The sequence below is a fragment of the Thamnophis elegans genome, chromosome 2 (genome assembly GCF_009769535.1).
Source record: "Thamnophis elegans isolate rThaEle1 chromosome 2, rThaEle1.pri, whole genome shotgun sequence".
Classification (NCBI taxonomy): domain Eukaryota; kingdom Metazoa; phylum Chordata; class Lepidosauria; order Squamata; family Colubridae; genus Thamnophis; species Thamnophis elegans.
This window is the reverse complement of record NC_045542.1, coordinates 25251793-25267997: the sequence shown is the minus strand read 5'-3', so window position 1 is coordinate 25267997 and position 16205 is coordinate 25251793. Positions and strand designations below refer to the sequence as shown.

The window sequence follows — 16205 nt, the reverse complement described above, 5'->3', positions numbered from 1 at the left end:
CTGCCTGCAGTTAATAAAACTCTATTGCCTGAATATGCAGCTTTAAGTGAAGAGGCTGAATTCCCCTTTTATTTTGAAGTTAAGGCTTGGCAAAACTTTCAGTGAGTAAACATTGTAACAAGACCGTTCAGCAGATTCATCACCATTTAACTTCCAGATAAGCAAAGTTAATGAAGGAGTAACATTCTTGTAGAAATAAAGCTAATTAAAAAGCTTCTGCTGGCCTATTGTGAAACCAAAACATGTGATAAGCAATCTCTTTTGTTTTGGATTCTTGTGAATTCTTGTGAGGATTAACAAAAAGTGTTCATTATTACCGGAGAAACCAGCCTGCTCGGCGCCATTTTAAAAGCCTCTAAGTAAATAATTTTTCGGAGGAGAAAAAGAAAAGAAGCTAAAATGTTGATAAACAATTATTGTGCACGGAAATGGATTCAGCTCGTGATAAGATTAAATCAAACAAAACTTTGAGCAGAGTGGGGGAGTCTTACTTTGTCCTGCACAAGGCAGTTTGAAGTTCCCAGCACGGACAGCCGTTCTGCCTTGGGCTAGCCCCCCTTTCCTTGCAAGCACAAAAGCTGCAAAAATCGAAGAGCATTTGCCAGCAAAACAGTTTCTTCTTTCCTTCTTGCCTGAAGGATAAGAAAACCTGATAAGACGTCAGATGGAAGATCCTCTAAACAGGTACGTAGCCAGGAATTCGGAGGCAGCTGATTTTTTGCTGCCACCACCAGCAAGCTCCAAAAAAAAAACTGGAAAAGTTATTGACTCGAGTATAAGCCTAGGGTGGGAAATGCAGCAGCTACCGGTAAATTTCAAAAATAAAAATAGATACCAATAATGTTTTTGAATATTTATTTCAAAGAAAAACAGTAAACTAGCGGTGTATTCAATGAAATACTTCACTCACCTCATGATGCTGATGTCCCGCTGTGATGATGATGTCCCGTGCAGCCGCGGGAGTGATGTCCCGCCTCCTATGACACACGGCATAGTGATTCCTATCCTTGGATCACTGTACCAGAGGAGGTGGGACATCGCTATGTGGCTGCTTGCCATAACAAGGAGGAGGTGGGACATCGTTGCAGAGCGGCAGGAGGGGGAGGAAGGGGAATCGTAAGACAGCCCTGCATTACATTAGAACGTGAGGAGGGGGGATGGTGCGGTGCGCGCTGCGCGGCAAACTGACACAGAGGGAGGGGAAACTCACAGGGGCACCGGGCCATTCACAACCGTCACCCAGCGGCATGGCCCCGCCCCTTTTTCTCCTCCATTTCGGGCAAATTTTTCACTGACTCGAGTATAAGCCGAGGCGGCTTTTTTCAGCCCAAAAAGTGGGCTGAAAAACTAGGCTTATACTCGAGTATATGCAGTAGCAATTATTTAGCTGATCTGGTTAACTGCTCTGACTGAACCCAAACACAACAGAACTGGCTTCAGTCTTAAGGATGAAATAAGAGGGGCTTGGGACATCCTTCATCCTAGGGAGAAAGGCTCAAGGTTGACTCAGCCTTCCATCCTTCCGAAGTGGGTAAACTGAGGACCCAGATTGTTGGGGGCAAAAGGCTGGATCTGTAAACCGCTTAGAGTGGGCTATTGCTAAAAGGCCATCGTTAAATGCCTCGGGGGAAGGCCCTATTCCACACAGAAAGAGATATATTTAGTTCAATTTCATCAACAGCTTCGAAGATTGCTTTGGTCATCCAATGTAAGATTATAATCATAACCCATAATTGAGAGGCAGTTTAGAGAATGGCAAAGTCAAGAAGGATTGATTGATAGGAGGACCAAGTTCTTAGTTCCTCAGGTCCAAAGACTTATGAGACAAATGTTCTATTAGACTGCAGAGACCAAGAAAGGAGCACGAAGACACACAGAGAAAGATTCAAGGCAACTATTATTTTAACCTGAAAGGAAGATGAATGTGCCTCACCCCACCTATGTACCTTTGAAACAGAAGAGTTATCTTAGTTTCACTGAGAATATATACCATGTTTCCCCCAAAATAAGACAGGTTCTTATTTTCTTTTGATCTCCAAAATAAGCGCTTGGCTTTTTTGTGTGGAGGTCTTATTATTTTTGAGGTGCATGAGGCAGCTAGCATGGTCACTTCATGGCTGCTGCTGGGTTATTTTCAGGGAGGGCTTATTTTGGGGGGAGGGCTTATTTTAGTACATGCGCTCAAAAGCCCGATTGGGTTTATTATCCAGGGAGGTCTTATTTTCAGGGAAACAGGGTAAACAGGGTCCTTGACATAACTATTCATTTAATGACCATTCGAAGTTACAGCAGCACTGAAAAAAAGTGACTCATGGCCATTTTTCACATTTATGACCACTGCAGCATTTCTGTGGCCATGCGATCAAAATTCAGATACTTGGCAACTGGTATGTATTTACAGTTGTTCTGGGGTCATTCCAACAAGCAAAGTCAACGCAGGAAGACAGTTTCCCTTAGCAATCACACAAAATTCACTTAAAACTGCAGTGATTTGCTTAACAACTGCGGCAAAAAGATGGTAAAATGGGGCATAACTCACTTAACAACTGCCTTGCTTATTAATGGAAACTTTGGACTCCATTGTAGCTCTAAGCCAAAGACTGCCTGTAGTGCACACAATAGTTTTTTAATATCTAGGGTGATGCCATCTTAAATTTAAGGTCCCATTTCTTCTTAGGGACACGGTGGCTCAGTGGCTAAGACGCTGAGCTTGTTGGTCAGAAAGGTTGGCAGTTCGGCAGTTTGAATCCCTAGCGCCGCATAACAGAGTGAGCTCCTGTTACTTATCCCAGCTTCTGGCAACCTAGTAGTTCAAAAGCATGTAAAAAATGCAAATAGAAAAATAGGAACCACCTTTGGTAGGAAGGTAACAGCGTTCCATGCACCTTCAGTCTTTAGCCCTGCCGGCCACATAACCAGAGAGATGTCTTCAGACATCACTGGCTCTTTGGTTTTGAAATGGAGATGAGCACTGCCCCCTAGAGTCAGGAATGATTAGCACATATGTGCAAGGGGAACCTTTACATTTACCTTCTTCTAAAGCCATAACAGGCAAGAAGCTCTAAAAAAAGGGGCTGTCCAACCTACATGCTTTCACTTTCTCTCACAGAAACTAATGATCATTTATTCCCATTGTAAAAGAGGATGAGCGTGCAACCAATTGTCAGCCCTGCCCAGACAACAGATGAACTAATCTTCAACGAATGTAATCACAGAGAAATAAATTTACTAATACCTGGAATAAATCTGTTCCAAAAAAGCAAACCTTTCCCCCCCTAACATATTGTGCTAGAAAAGATCACCAAACCTATTATAGCTTTCTTCAACCTGGCTACTGTGGGTGTCACCTCCCCAAGTTTTCAACAAGGGCTGTTATCTGGGAATTCTTGGAATTGAGATCCGTAAAACAGAAATATTTCCTGGCTGGAAAGGTTGGTTGTGATATAAAAACAGTCTGTAGAATCCAGAGGATACCAAGGCTCTTCCCTATCCCACCTCCTTCACTTGCTAGTTCATCTGATCTTTGTAACAGACAACAGCAACCAGAGGTGAAAGGATCCTTATAACTACAGCTCTACCAATATTCAAATCCTTATCCCCAGGGTTCTCAAGCTATAGATTGGGATGCTCAGGAAGACAGAAGCAACGTTTGCAAGGCAGAACTGGAACACTGGACAAAGGTCACTCCAGCTTTGTCTCAAAAAGCTCAAGCAAGAATAAAATGCAATCATATTTTGAGAACTGGCTATCCAACCAAACTGGATGGATCACAGCTGCTTCATTTTATTCACAAGGAACGCTTACACACCTTGATTTGTCCTTCTCAGGGTTATAAGGCAGGGTTTCAGAAGGCCTGGATTAGCACCTTAACCCAATAACTCAAGTCTCCCTATGTTGTGCCCATGTTCTTCTCTAGCATTTATCCCAGTGCGTGAGCCAATGAATTTTGAACTTCTGCCTTCGTGTGAAGGGAAAAGCATCTCCCAACGTTGTCCCTTTCGCCAGCCTAAACTTGCAATTCAGCATGAAACCAAACTGGAATAGTTTTCTCCTTTCAAACTCTATTTGTCTTGACTGTCAGCCAAAACCAGAGCTGGTTTTAGCTTCGGCTTCTTCAGAGAATGATTCCAATACCATTCAACAGAACTGTTGTCTCCATCTATTCTGGGAGATGGGGACAGTGTTATGATAGCACCCTTCTATCACAAAGCACTTGGGAAACACATCAAAATACAGCCTCTCTTCCTGTCCCCTCTGAACCCAGACAGAATAACCCCATCCTAGCCCATCAGGACTCTGGCCAAGTCATCTCCACTGTGGGACACAGCAGCCGACTGAGACACAAGTACAGCTTCGTGGCAGGCTAGAGATATAGGCCAGGGGGTGCTGTGCAGAATAAAGAAGCAGATGCAAGCGTTGGAAAAGAAAAAAGGCCACAACTAAAGAACACTAAAATAGCACATCTCAGAATTCAGTTTTCCCAGCAAGAGTATGTCACTCCCCCAAATGCAAGGGGAAAAAAATCAAATGATACAATAAGAATACCAACTGATAGAACTGCAACAACAGCTGGATGGGCCCAGTAGTGTTAAGTGTTAGAGAGTGTGTGTGTGTGTGTGTGTGTGAGAGAGAGAGAGAGAGATTTTATTGATTGATTTAGCAATTATAGGTTGTCCTCAATTTACAGCAGTTCGCTTAGTGATCGTTCAAAGATATAACGGCACTGAAAAAAGTGACATGACCATTTTTCACACTTATGACCATTGCACCATTCCCATGATCATGTGATTTACATTCTGATGCTTGACAACTGACTCACAATTGTTGACAGTTGCAGTGTCCCAGGATTTGTGATCCCCTTTGTTACTAATTTAACAACTGCAGAGATTCAATTAACCAATATGGCAAGAAAAGTCATAAAATGGGGCGAAACTCATTTACACTTCTCACTCAGCAACATACATTTAGGGCTCAGGTGTGGCCATAGGTTTTGAGGACCCTATCTGTACAGTATTGGATGATGGGCTTGGGTGGGTCGGCCCATTCTCCCCTGGACTGCCAAGCTATTTTTGGACCCATCTATTTCACAGGGCTGTCCTTGTGGGGGAGACACACCCTTCACCCTTTTGAGCTCCCAGAGAAAAGTCAGGATACATATAAACCACCCTAGACTTTGTGTGTCTGTGTGTGTGTGACAGAGTACACGCCAGGCCTCTGAGCAAGTTCCCCAAAGCTCAAGGAGTGCAGGTTACAGGTCAACATTCTTTCTCTCCTACCCCTCTGGTGGTGGTCCTTCTCTTGTCTGCAATATTGCATAGGGGAGAAAGCTCCACATTGCAGGATCCTTTCCTTCACTCACCTCCCCCCCCCTTTGTAGGAGGCATGTGCAGAACAGAGAAGAACACATGAGTAGGGTGGAAAAGGTTATGGAAAGCCCACCTGTTCCTCCTCACCCCTCTAGACCCAAGAGTTGCATAGCTTACCCTCATTTTTTTGGCCCCTTTACTGAGGCATCCCAGAAAAACCAATATGGGGGGGCTGGGGGGGGGGGACACCAAAAAAGCGACGACCTCCGGTCCGATAGTCCAGGCCATACATTTCAGATGCAAGCACCCCCCCCTACCCCCCCTTCTAACGCAATGAATTCGAATTCTTAGGCCTTTTTCGCCTGTAAACATCCGAAGCAAAAGAGGGACTTATTCCACGTCGGTGTACTTGATACAACCCTGACAAGCCCATTCAGTCGGGGGGGGGGGGGTGCTTGCAGCCAGGGAACTTTCCCGGCGCTGAGCAACTCCGGCGCCTTACAGAGGGGCCTGGAGCCCGTGTGTACCGGACAGGTGCGTCCTCACGCCCCCTTTCCTCGCAGTCTCCGCAGCTGCCGGCCTGCCGTGCGCCCCAACGGAGACGCTTCTCTCTAGCCCTCCCAACCAATTCGTAGCCCGCCGCCGCCCGCCGCCCCCAGAGCCGAGGGAGAGGCGGCCTAAGGACTGCCCGGCTCCTCTTCCCGTCCTTTCTCTTTCTCTCTCATCCTTCTCAAGATTAGGCATGGGCCAAAAGGCCCGGCCTCTCCAAAGCCGCCTGTGCCCCGTCGTCCCCCACCCCCCGCCCCCGATTCGGCTCCAAGGCTCCAGAGGCGTAAGGCGGGCGCCTCTCGGTCAGCTCATTCGGCTCCTCCTTGCGCGCTCGGCAGCCGCAGTTGCGCCCCGTTCCACCTCCCCGCCGTTCGTTCCCTCAATTCACCTCGCAACGCCCGAGCGGTTTCGGTGGAAAGGCTGGGCCGCCTTCCTCTCGGGCCAACGGGGATAAAAGCGGGCGCCGTTCCCCCTCTGCGCTCGGCAGCTCTCGTCTCCCAGCCCCTTCGCTCGGTGTTTTTTACGGCGTGTCCCCTGCTCGCCGCCGCCGTCTCTTCTCCATTCCTGCCTGCTCGCTCTGGGCCCGTCCCCTCCCTCCCGCGTTGTCCAGGGTAAACGCCCTCTAGCCCGGATCCACAAGGCTCGCCCCACTCTGTGTGCGCTCCCGACCGGGGATCGCCAAGCGGGAGGCCTTAAAGGCACAAGATCCCTTTTGCCTGCTTCTCTCCCCCCCTTCCCCTCCCCCGCCGCGTTGGGATGCGGGGGCAGTTGTGGAGGGAGGGAGGGGGGAGACGCCAAGGTGCAGAGGAGAACCGTGATTCTTGGCAGGGAACGCGCTTGGCAACGGAGTCAGAAGAGGCTGTCCAACGCAGGCAGGGGCACCTGCTGCAGCCAGGCTGAAGGACGGAGGGGAAGCGGGCACCCGTTCGCCCGGTGGCTTTTTAGCTCGCTCCTCCGCGGCGGGTGATTGATATTCGTCGCCTTAGAAGCCTGCCCTCAACCTGGTTTTCCGGGGATATCAAACAACCTACCGCCCAGATAAAAAAATAACCTCGTGTCTGTTATAATCGTTCATGTAATTCAATTACAGATCAAGTGCTTCCCCAATGGGGCCTCTTTCCTGCGGTTGCATTTTTCCAGTATAAAGGTGGTATGCACCCCAAACTAAGCGATCCCTCCCAAAACAATGTCAGTTAGTCACATGGGGAGGGGCACGGCTTTGTATTTTTGCTCTGTGGCCACCTGTTGACTTTTTCCCCATTCCTAAACTCTGAATAAGCTTGCTCTCCCCACCCCCCACCCCCACTATGTGAGCAATTGGCCAGGAGGCTGTTCCGATTGGGGTTCATGGAGCTAGGCTACACCAAAATAACAGGCACCCTAGTTCTAACTCTCTGATAAGATCCAGTGGTCTCTGATAAGAACAGTTGACCAGTGGTGTATTAACTATTAAGCAGACTAAGCACTGCTTAGGGCACCAGGCCCAAGGAGACACCACAAAGTTGAGAAAGAAAAAAACCCAATGAAGATTTGTATAGTATATACAAAAGAGGGGGGCACCAAGATTTGTCAGTGCTTAGGGCACCAGTGAGCCTTCATCCTCCACTGCAGTTGACCTTGGGAAAGAGGCCAATGGGTTAAGAAATGCCCTGCTGGCAAGCATTAGTATCGGCTGAGGAGACCCAAGTTAGGTTTATTGACAGTTTGTGCTCCTCCTGGAGGAAAAGGAGCTGCTTGCCCTCAGCTGTCACACGGAAAGCAGGGGTGTGTGTGGCTGAACACTAACTATTACTATTTAATCCCTCTCTTAATTTGTGCTTGTAAGGAAAAAGGGGAAGGTAAATCCTCTAGGCTTCCCAAGAGGGGAGGCTAGATTATTAACTTGAAGGAAGCCCCAATGGGGATTTGGGAAGAGGCCGCAGAGACTGGTGTAGTCTTTTAAAGGCATGTCTGAGAGAGCCTTCTGCTGCTGCAGCTGCGAACATGCCTTGCTGCATGGTGGCTAGGCATAGCCCACAGACCCATCACCCTTCTGGTTTCCAGACTGGCTGGCTATGGAATAATGCCAACAAATCTCCTTAACAGAGCAACTTACTAAAGCACTCTCTGGGAGTGATTATCCCAGACACAAAAGGTCTGTGCTCTTCCCCTGGGCCTTCTTGATTTGCTTCTCCCCAGGCAAGAAACATGGGGAAGGGGGTGCTAATGAATTAATTGATTCCAGTGTCTTTGTCCTTGTGTTCCATTGCATCATATTTGGTGTCCTGGGGATTTGAGGTGGGTATTATGTGGCAGTTTTAACCCTTCCTGAACTGGAAGCCAGAAGGTTCCTAAATCTTCAAAGAGCAGATTTCTTTTTTTTTTCTTTCTTTGTGAAGGTTCCTACCAGTAAGAATGCCAAATTCTTCTTTTCCCTGCCATGTTCCTTTCTAATCATTTCTGAAAAACAATGCCATAAATTATCAACTTGTCTTGGTACAGTATTTGCAAAAGGCAAATTCTTAATTGCTCTAGATTTGAGGAGTAAAAGGTAGAATATTTTAGTATTTCTAGAACCTTGGGACTTCTCAGAGGTGTTACAAAAATTGTACTTTTATCCACTTCTTTCCTCTTGCTTTCCTCAGCTCATGGCTACAAGTAACAGATACACAGGTTGAAACTTACATATTTTGAAATTTTGAATCCCTTGGTGTTGAATGTTCACAATCCATTTTTATTTAAATGTTGTAATCACTAACAACTAAGTACATAATGTTGTCCTAACTTTGGAAAAACTCTACTGGAGTAAGAGAGGTCTCTCTGGAATAAGAGTATGATTCTGCTGCGAGTTAATTTGTTTTTATGTGTGGGGATAGTGTTGTTTCTATATTATTATTTTGATTGGTGGCATAGTCAACCATCTGTTTAGATTGGATTTGTCATTTGTCATCTACGTATCTCAAGGCAGATATTGTCTGATGGAGTTAAAGGTATCATCATAAGATATACCTTTTTTTCCAAGGAAAGCAGCCTTTTAAAATTGATCATAGTAATTTGGTCAATGCTGATGGCATTCAAGTGGTGTTTCCAAGGTTTTGGAGTTTCATCTAAGGATCCTATTAACTATTGGTAGATTTCTTTTGCCATTTTACTGCTATCCTAACCCCATCCAGACTTTTTGTCTTTCTTATCAATAATCTGGGGTGCTATATGGCAAGTGATCATCTGTTTGAATTCTAACGTCCTGCTAGCTTCTTTATTTTCTATGGTCTATTTTGTGGTCCCTCCAGTTCTTGCTTGCAGGCAAGTGGTATTCCTTACAAATATTCCAGTGCTCCTTTGTCGATACTTTGTCATATGCCCGTTGTTTGTCTGGGCAATCTTCTTGCAACAGTTAACTAGGTGGCCCACTGTTTCTTCAGCTTCTTTGCAAAGGTGGCATTTACTTTCAGTTGCTATCTTTCCAATTGTGGTTTTGTATGTTCTTAAAGTTTGGTCTTGGGCAGCCAGAGTTAGTCCGTCTGTCTCTTTCCTAACCATTGCTAGGTCTTTATTGTTATCTGCTTTGTCGGGGTTGTTTGTTTGCGTGTTTTTTTTTGGTGGTGGTCTTTAAATCATTGTTGACTCCTGGCAACCACTGTGTTTCCCCGAAAATAAGACAGGGACTTATTTTCTTTTGACCCCCGAAATAAGTGCTTGGCCTTATTTTTGCAGAGGTCTTATTATTTAGAGGTGCAGGAAACGGCAAGTGTGATCACCTCATGGCTGCTGCTGTATTGCAATATTTTCAGGGAGGGCTTATTTTTAGGGGGAGGGCTTATTTTAGCGCATATGCTCAAAAGCCCAATTGGGCTTATTATCCAGGGAGGTCTTATTTTGTGGAAAACAGGGTACCTTGACAATTCCCTGCAGTTATCTTGGCAAGATTTTGCAGAAGTGGTTTGTCATTGCCTCCTTCCCAGGACTGAAAGGAGGGACTGTCCAAACTTGCCCATCTGGCTTTACTGCCTAAGGTAGAATTAGAACTCACAGCTGGGTTTCTAGCCTGCAACCTGAACCACTGCCCAAAACTAGATCTCGTCACTATGTATAAGGGCTCTTAAACTAAACAAAATATTGCACAGAAGAAGAATGTGTCAAATACTCCATTCATTTTCAAAATGCATATTCTTTCTTTTCTAAAAATTCAAGACACCTTAGAATAAAATATAATGAAAGCATTATGTAAAATCATTAGAAAAGAAACAACAGACCAGAACACTGTGAGGAGGGGGACACAAAGAATTGCAGTTTAAATAACTATTAATCATATTCATACTGGGATATAAGGAAATAGTGCAGCAAATAAGCAAACCAAAAGGAAATTAAAAATAGCCTGGAACACTCAGCCTTGTGCAATCTAAATGTTTTGGTATTAACAGAATTCCTCCAAAGTATGAAGAAGGCTGGCTGGGAATTATGGATGTTATAGTCCAGTGATGGCTATCCTTTTTGTCGCCAAGTGCTGAAAGTGCATGCGCACACACCCATAATGCAATGTGCATACAATATGTCCCACATGCCCTACTCCCCCACGCATGCGTTCAACCCTCCACATGCCCCTTGTGCATGTGTGGAGCCCCCCAACCTCCGCACCAGCATGCATGACCCCTCACATGTGCCCTGCCACACATCTATGTGCGTCTCCTCACGTGCACGGCAAAGACCCAAAAACCAGCTGGCTGGTGGGAGGCGTGCACGCATGCACAGTGGAACTGAGGTGGGATGACAGCTCACATGCTCACAGAGAGGGCTCTTGTGTGCCACCTGTGCCATGCGTGCCATGGGTTCCCCATCATGGTTATAGTCCAAAGATATCTGGAAGGGTGCCTGTTAGGGCTAGCTATTCTTGGGTATCAAAATAAGGAAAGACCAGGCCAAAGGCCATCCTCAGTAGCAAGGTTTCTAACAATCAGGAAAAGCTTGAGGGAAATATTTCCTCAAAAGTAGAGTTCAGCACCTAGGCACAGCCATTGAAAATATAATACTAGCACTACACACAGTGCTTTATAACATGACATCAGTCCCTGTCTCTGAGTTTAACAAACAATTTTAAGCAAAGGAGAAAATATCTGGAGGAGGAATGGAGATAAAAGTAGAGATAACTTAGTAGCGATATGCACATTTTATTTCATATTTAAACCGATTTGTCTTTTCCAAAAGGGCACCAAAGTAGCTTTTTTAATATATATATATTTTAGTTCAGAAGCTTTGTAACTAGTATAAAGGATGCAACATGCATGGAATGAACTGCAGCAATAGAGATGCTACCCAGAACTATTCCACTGACTGACCTTTTCTTTTAAAAGATGTTTATATGAGGCAAATGGGTAAAGTGATTTGCCTCTGCCTACTCTTCTACCCCAGGATGTTCTCTTTCAGCCCAGCTTAACTCAGTCATTTCTGTGTGGGCAAGTGTTCTCATTCTTTTTGATGATAAGAAATTGCTTTAAAAAGAAAAAGAAAAAAGAAAAACAGCCAGCAACATCTAACCAGCTGTGGATGTAGTGGTGTCTGTAGCAGGAATGTTATGCTATCAAATGGTGAGTGCAGCTGGCTAATCAAAGCACCAAATCTTTTTATTTTATGTTGCATGCCAGTCACATCTGCTATTTGATATTGCTGACCCCTCCCCTCCTCCCCATGTTTTTTTTAGATCATCTCAGAGAAACTGAAGTTAGATTTGTGAATACTTTGATAAGTGGTCAAGACATCTCAGGGCTATAAGCTCAACTAACTGTAATAAATTGAAAAAACATCCTCAAAAATAGAGCCACTTCATTAAGACTGTCATAAGACTTGTCCACTCAAACATCTGTAATCAAGCTTGACTCAAGGGAATCTTTAACAGAGTTGGGTCCATGTATGGATAGAACATCCAAAAAAGACAAAACATTGCATTGTCTTGCAGTGATACAGTCATTGATAGATTTTGCCCCATTTATGAAGTGATGTTGAAGATGTTGAGATCCCATCCCTGATCTGATTTATGCCTGGCTCAGCTATGGTGTATGTTGAAGGGCACTTGAAGTGATTCTCCCATCAAGATGCCAGTGTTCTGGGGACCCTTTTGTCACCCCATCCCCCATCCTCCAAGTCCAATGTAGCAAACTGAACTACATCCTCTTTCCTCAGCAGATTCCAGCCCCATATTTGAAATGCTACCGCGATACCAATTAGTGGTTTTAAGCTATGGTACCCTGCTCTGTAGCAACGTTCAGTTGAGAAATGGAGAAATTGCCAAAGAAATGCCAACAGTGTGTACTTCAAGTATGGATAGGAGGAGGGCACTAAATGAAAACCATTTATTAATTCACTGATTGGTCAGGTAGGGAGCATTAATTGACCTCAGGTCTGCTCAGTAATTTGAGCTTGCAACAATTACGAGAACTTGGTGCAACCTTCAGATGGGTTTCTGAGGAACTGGGGAACTGAATACCATGATGTGAAAGTACGTTACAGATTTAAGGGGAGCATGCTGTAATTATCTGAGGAACTTCAACCCACCTGAAAGGAAAAAGGGAAATCATGGGAGTGAGAACCTTAAATTTCAAGAGAGGCTTATTACTAGGCAGAGCTCCAAGTTTGTTTCCTTAGAGGTTAGTTTTCGCTCACTGGTACTGTTGACTCATGGAAAAACAATCAAGACAATCTTCTATCAGTGAACTGGGAAGCTTAGTTCTTTACCTTAATCTGAATTTAAAAAAAAATATTTTTCCAATACTACAGAGAGTAACGGGGAGTAATAGTTCTCAGCATGAAGGGAGAAGTCTTAAGATATAAGTAGAAAGGTTTGAAGATACAACACAGCAGATTTATATCCAGCTAATGTAGCTCTTGGGTGAAACTAATTTATGGAATATGTACCATGTATACCATCATGCATCTTTTATGTAATGGCTATGCATTGATGCACCCTTACTCAGACACAACATCTGCCCTGGAGGCCAATGTGTTTGCTGTCCCAGTGTGTGCATGGTGGCAACTGTGTTGCTAGTTCACTTTGCTGTACACTGCTAATTGTGCTGTTCACGCCACACTGGAACAAGCAGGGTGGCAGATTATTTATAAAAATGCAGACCAGCTACTAATAGTGTGAGAAACAACATAGTTTGCCTTATCTGGGCCGTTTTCTCACTGTTGGGCACAAGAGGGTTCTTGGACATCTTACAAGTCAGCAGTTAATTCCTACTCAAATGGATGATATCCTGCTCTCTGACTTGAATACTTTTTTTCTTAATCCTAGCTGAGTTATGGTAGATATCCTCAAAGGCATTTCTGTTACTATTGTTGTGCATTTTAGAACCAAGCTGGACAATATTATTTAATTTGAGCCATGTGCAGAAAGTTGTGCTTAGAGCTTTCCACAAAGCTTAAATTGGAGTGACATCCCGTCAAGATATGGTAATATAATTAGATATTGATATTCTCTTGCATTCCCTACCAATAATTTCATCCTGGTAACTAAGAGTACTTCATTACTATAAGAGCCAAAGAACCAGAGGTTCCTTTTTTTAAAAATTTTGATTACTGTACAGGAGTGGCTCATTTTTTTGCCACCCAAGAAAATTCTACTATTACCTTTCCCCATTCATGCCACAGTGTCAACAGCTACGAAGACATGTGTGATAGCTGTTCTACTCAGGAAAGTGATACATGGCTTCGAGGGGAGGAGCTGCCGCCGTCGGGAGCCAAAAAAAAGCTCCTGCCAGGACTCTGGTTCGTATATCTTATAAGATCTATAGATATCTCCCCTTTCTGGCAGAAAGGGGCAGGGAGGAGGTCAGTCGTTAGGATCTCTTTGTAATTCATAGCTTTTTTTTTGCTGTGAATGGAGAAGAGATTCAACATTAGCTGAGCCTTTACTCCGGCCAGTTTTCCGCGCTGCCTTTTTTGCAGCCTAGGCAGATTGCCTCCCCCCCAGGACAAAGCTAAGCTATTTAAAAGCCAATCCGGGCGGGGACCATTCCCGAGGAATTTCTTCTATTACTATTTAAAATACCAGCTTCAATTTCGCAAAAGGCTCCCTTTCTTTTTTAGCTGCGTCACAAGATGGCGATCTCGTAGCTTTTGTGTTTGATCTGACGGAGCTAGTTGACCCTACCCTCCTGAAGGCTTCTCCGTACTAATTGCTAAAAGATTAACTGAGGGGAGCACAGACTTTGATTTTTGGCTCGCTTGATTGCTTGTCTTTTATTTTTATTCTGGAATGGCTCCCAAATCTAAACAGAAGCGCTTCCTTAATAACATATCTCCAAAAACTGCTATGAAGGCGCTACCCTTGTCTCCTACACCCTCCACGGGAGATTTGCTAACACAAGAATTCCTTCTCAAAACGCTTAATGATTTCAGACAGGAGATTAATCAACTGATATCGGATTTATGTGATCAATTTGATGCTAAAATTGCTCAGGCAAAGCAGGATATGATCGGTGTAATGACAGTCATGACAGATTATATTGCTGAAACAGAGGACAAATTGGAACTTTTGGAAGAAACTAACCTTAATCTGATATCAAAAATTCAAACGTTAGAACAGGAAATTGAATCTGCCCAAAAAGAACTTGTCATGATAAATTATAACAAGACTGCCTTTGCGATACGAGTTAGAGGATTGCGTGAAAACCAACAGGAGAATTTGAAACAGACATTCTTTGAGGCTTTCAGTCGCTTGGTGGGAAGTCCGGGACTTAACTTTGATTGGCAGATTCAAAGAATTTACCGCCAGAATTCCTGGGTAGCAAAACAGCGACAGCTTCCGAGGGACATAATAATATACTTTACTACAAGGGAATCTAGAAATGAGATAATACAGAGGCTCTACGGAAAGAGGTTGAGAATTGATGGGGAAGACTTGATTGTTTTTAAAGAGATACCATTTCAAATATTAAGAACAAGAAGACAGTACGCTTTCTTAACCGAAGAACTCAGAAACTCTCAGATTCCATACAAATGGGAAGTCCCAGCTGGTATTACAGTTACATTTGGCAACCAAAAACACCGCATTAACTCCGTCGGTGAAGCCCGAAAATTTTACTACGAGACCCTGAAGGCGGGACTTCCTGATTCATCCGGATCTGGGGAGAGGCAAGGAGAAGGAGAAGACAAACAGCGAGACACGTGGCTACAAGGCGGAGGGTGTTGTTTTTCTCTTCCGGAAGGGCAGAAGACTAAAGAATAAAGACTAAGCGATGTTTTTAAAGTTTTATGATTTCTGTCTGGGATAAAATGGAAAAGTGGCATATCGATGATGAGACATGGAGACTGAAAGAAGCGTTGCTGATTGTGGACATATATTGTACAGAAGTTTTGTCTGAACTCTAACTCAAATTGTGCATGAACTATTTTCTTAGGCGAGGAGAGCGGAAATTGTGATCTTTTTGAGTTGCGGTTTGGGACGAACGGAGTTGGGAGGTGCGTGGGAGAGGGAAGGGCAGCGAAAGTTTAATTAGATTACCTGGGGCTAGAACGCAAGCTGATGTTTGTTTGAGTTGCTATATCAATATAAGGTTAAGAAAGATTGGTCGGAGAATCTTCAGGAAAGTGGAGTAAACATGGGAGGAGCAATGAATGTGGATAAAATATATATGTGGATATGGATAAAGGCAGGGTGGAAGGTAAAAAATTTACATGTGGAGGTGGGTAAGGATAGAAAGGGAGGTGTTGGAAATGAAAAATGAAAGAAGTATTTGAGTTTAATGGTGTTATAGAAAGGTTTGGATATTTGGATAAAAAAGAGATAAATTAAAGGTCTGAATAGATAGACAAAGCAAGGAGACTTTTAGTTGGGGAATTCTAATTGACCAACTTACCTGGCTCTAATACAGTTTGAAACCCTGCAAGTAGCAAAATAATCGAAATTTGGAATGAGTCACATTGTTTAAGATTTACAGATAATGGGAAGCTGTGTTAACGTAGTGGGTTTATTGACCCTTTTTGTTTCTTTCTTCTTTTTGTGTGTGAGTGTGGGTGTTTTTTTTTTGTTTATTTCTTATTTTTTACTATTTTTCCTTTTTCTTTTTGGCTTTACTTTTATCTTATTTTTTTAATTTTAAAGTTAGCTGGCCTTATTATACTCAAATGCTTGTTAAAGAATTATGCCGGGTATGGGACCTGCGAAGCCGTAAGGGGGTTGGGGAGGGGGGATTATAGGGGGGAGGGGGGAGGGTGGAATTACAGTTTCAATCCTTAGAACAATAAGAATTCACTTGTGTACTGTGGCTCGTTTTTCTTTTTTTTTTTCTTTTTTTCTTTTTCTACTTTTATTGTAAAAAACAAATTGAATTGTATGGATACACCAAAGTGAGGAGAAGAGGGAAAGAGAAGGGAGAA

The 16205-nt window shown here is 43.8% G+C and overlaps 1 protein-coding gene across 1 annotated transcript in view; it reads right to left on the bottom strand.

Moving 5' to 3' along the window:
• ADCY6 (adenylate cyclase 6) overlaps positions 1-6481 on the bottom strand; it is a 71942-nt gene extending 65461 nt beyond the window's left edge. The window contains exon 1 of the mRNA XM_032210025.1: positions 6244-6481. The gene's annotated coding sequence lies outside the window, so the exon portion shown is untranslated. The remainder of the gene's footprint in view (positions 1-6243) is intronic.
• Between the last annotated feature and the right edge of the window lie 9724 nt (positions 6482-16205).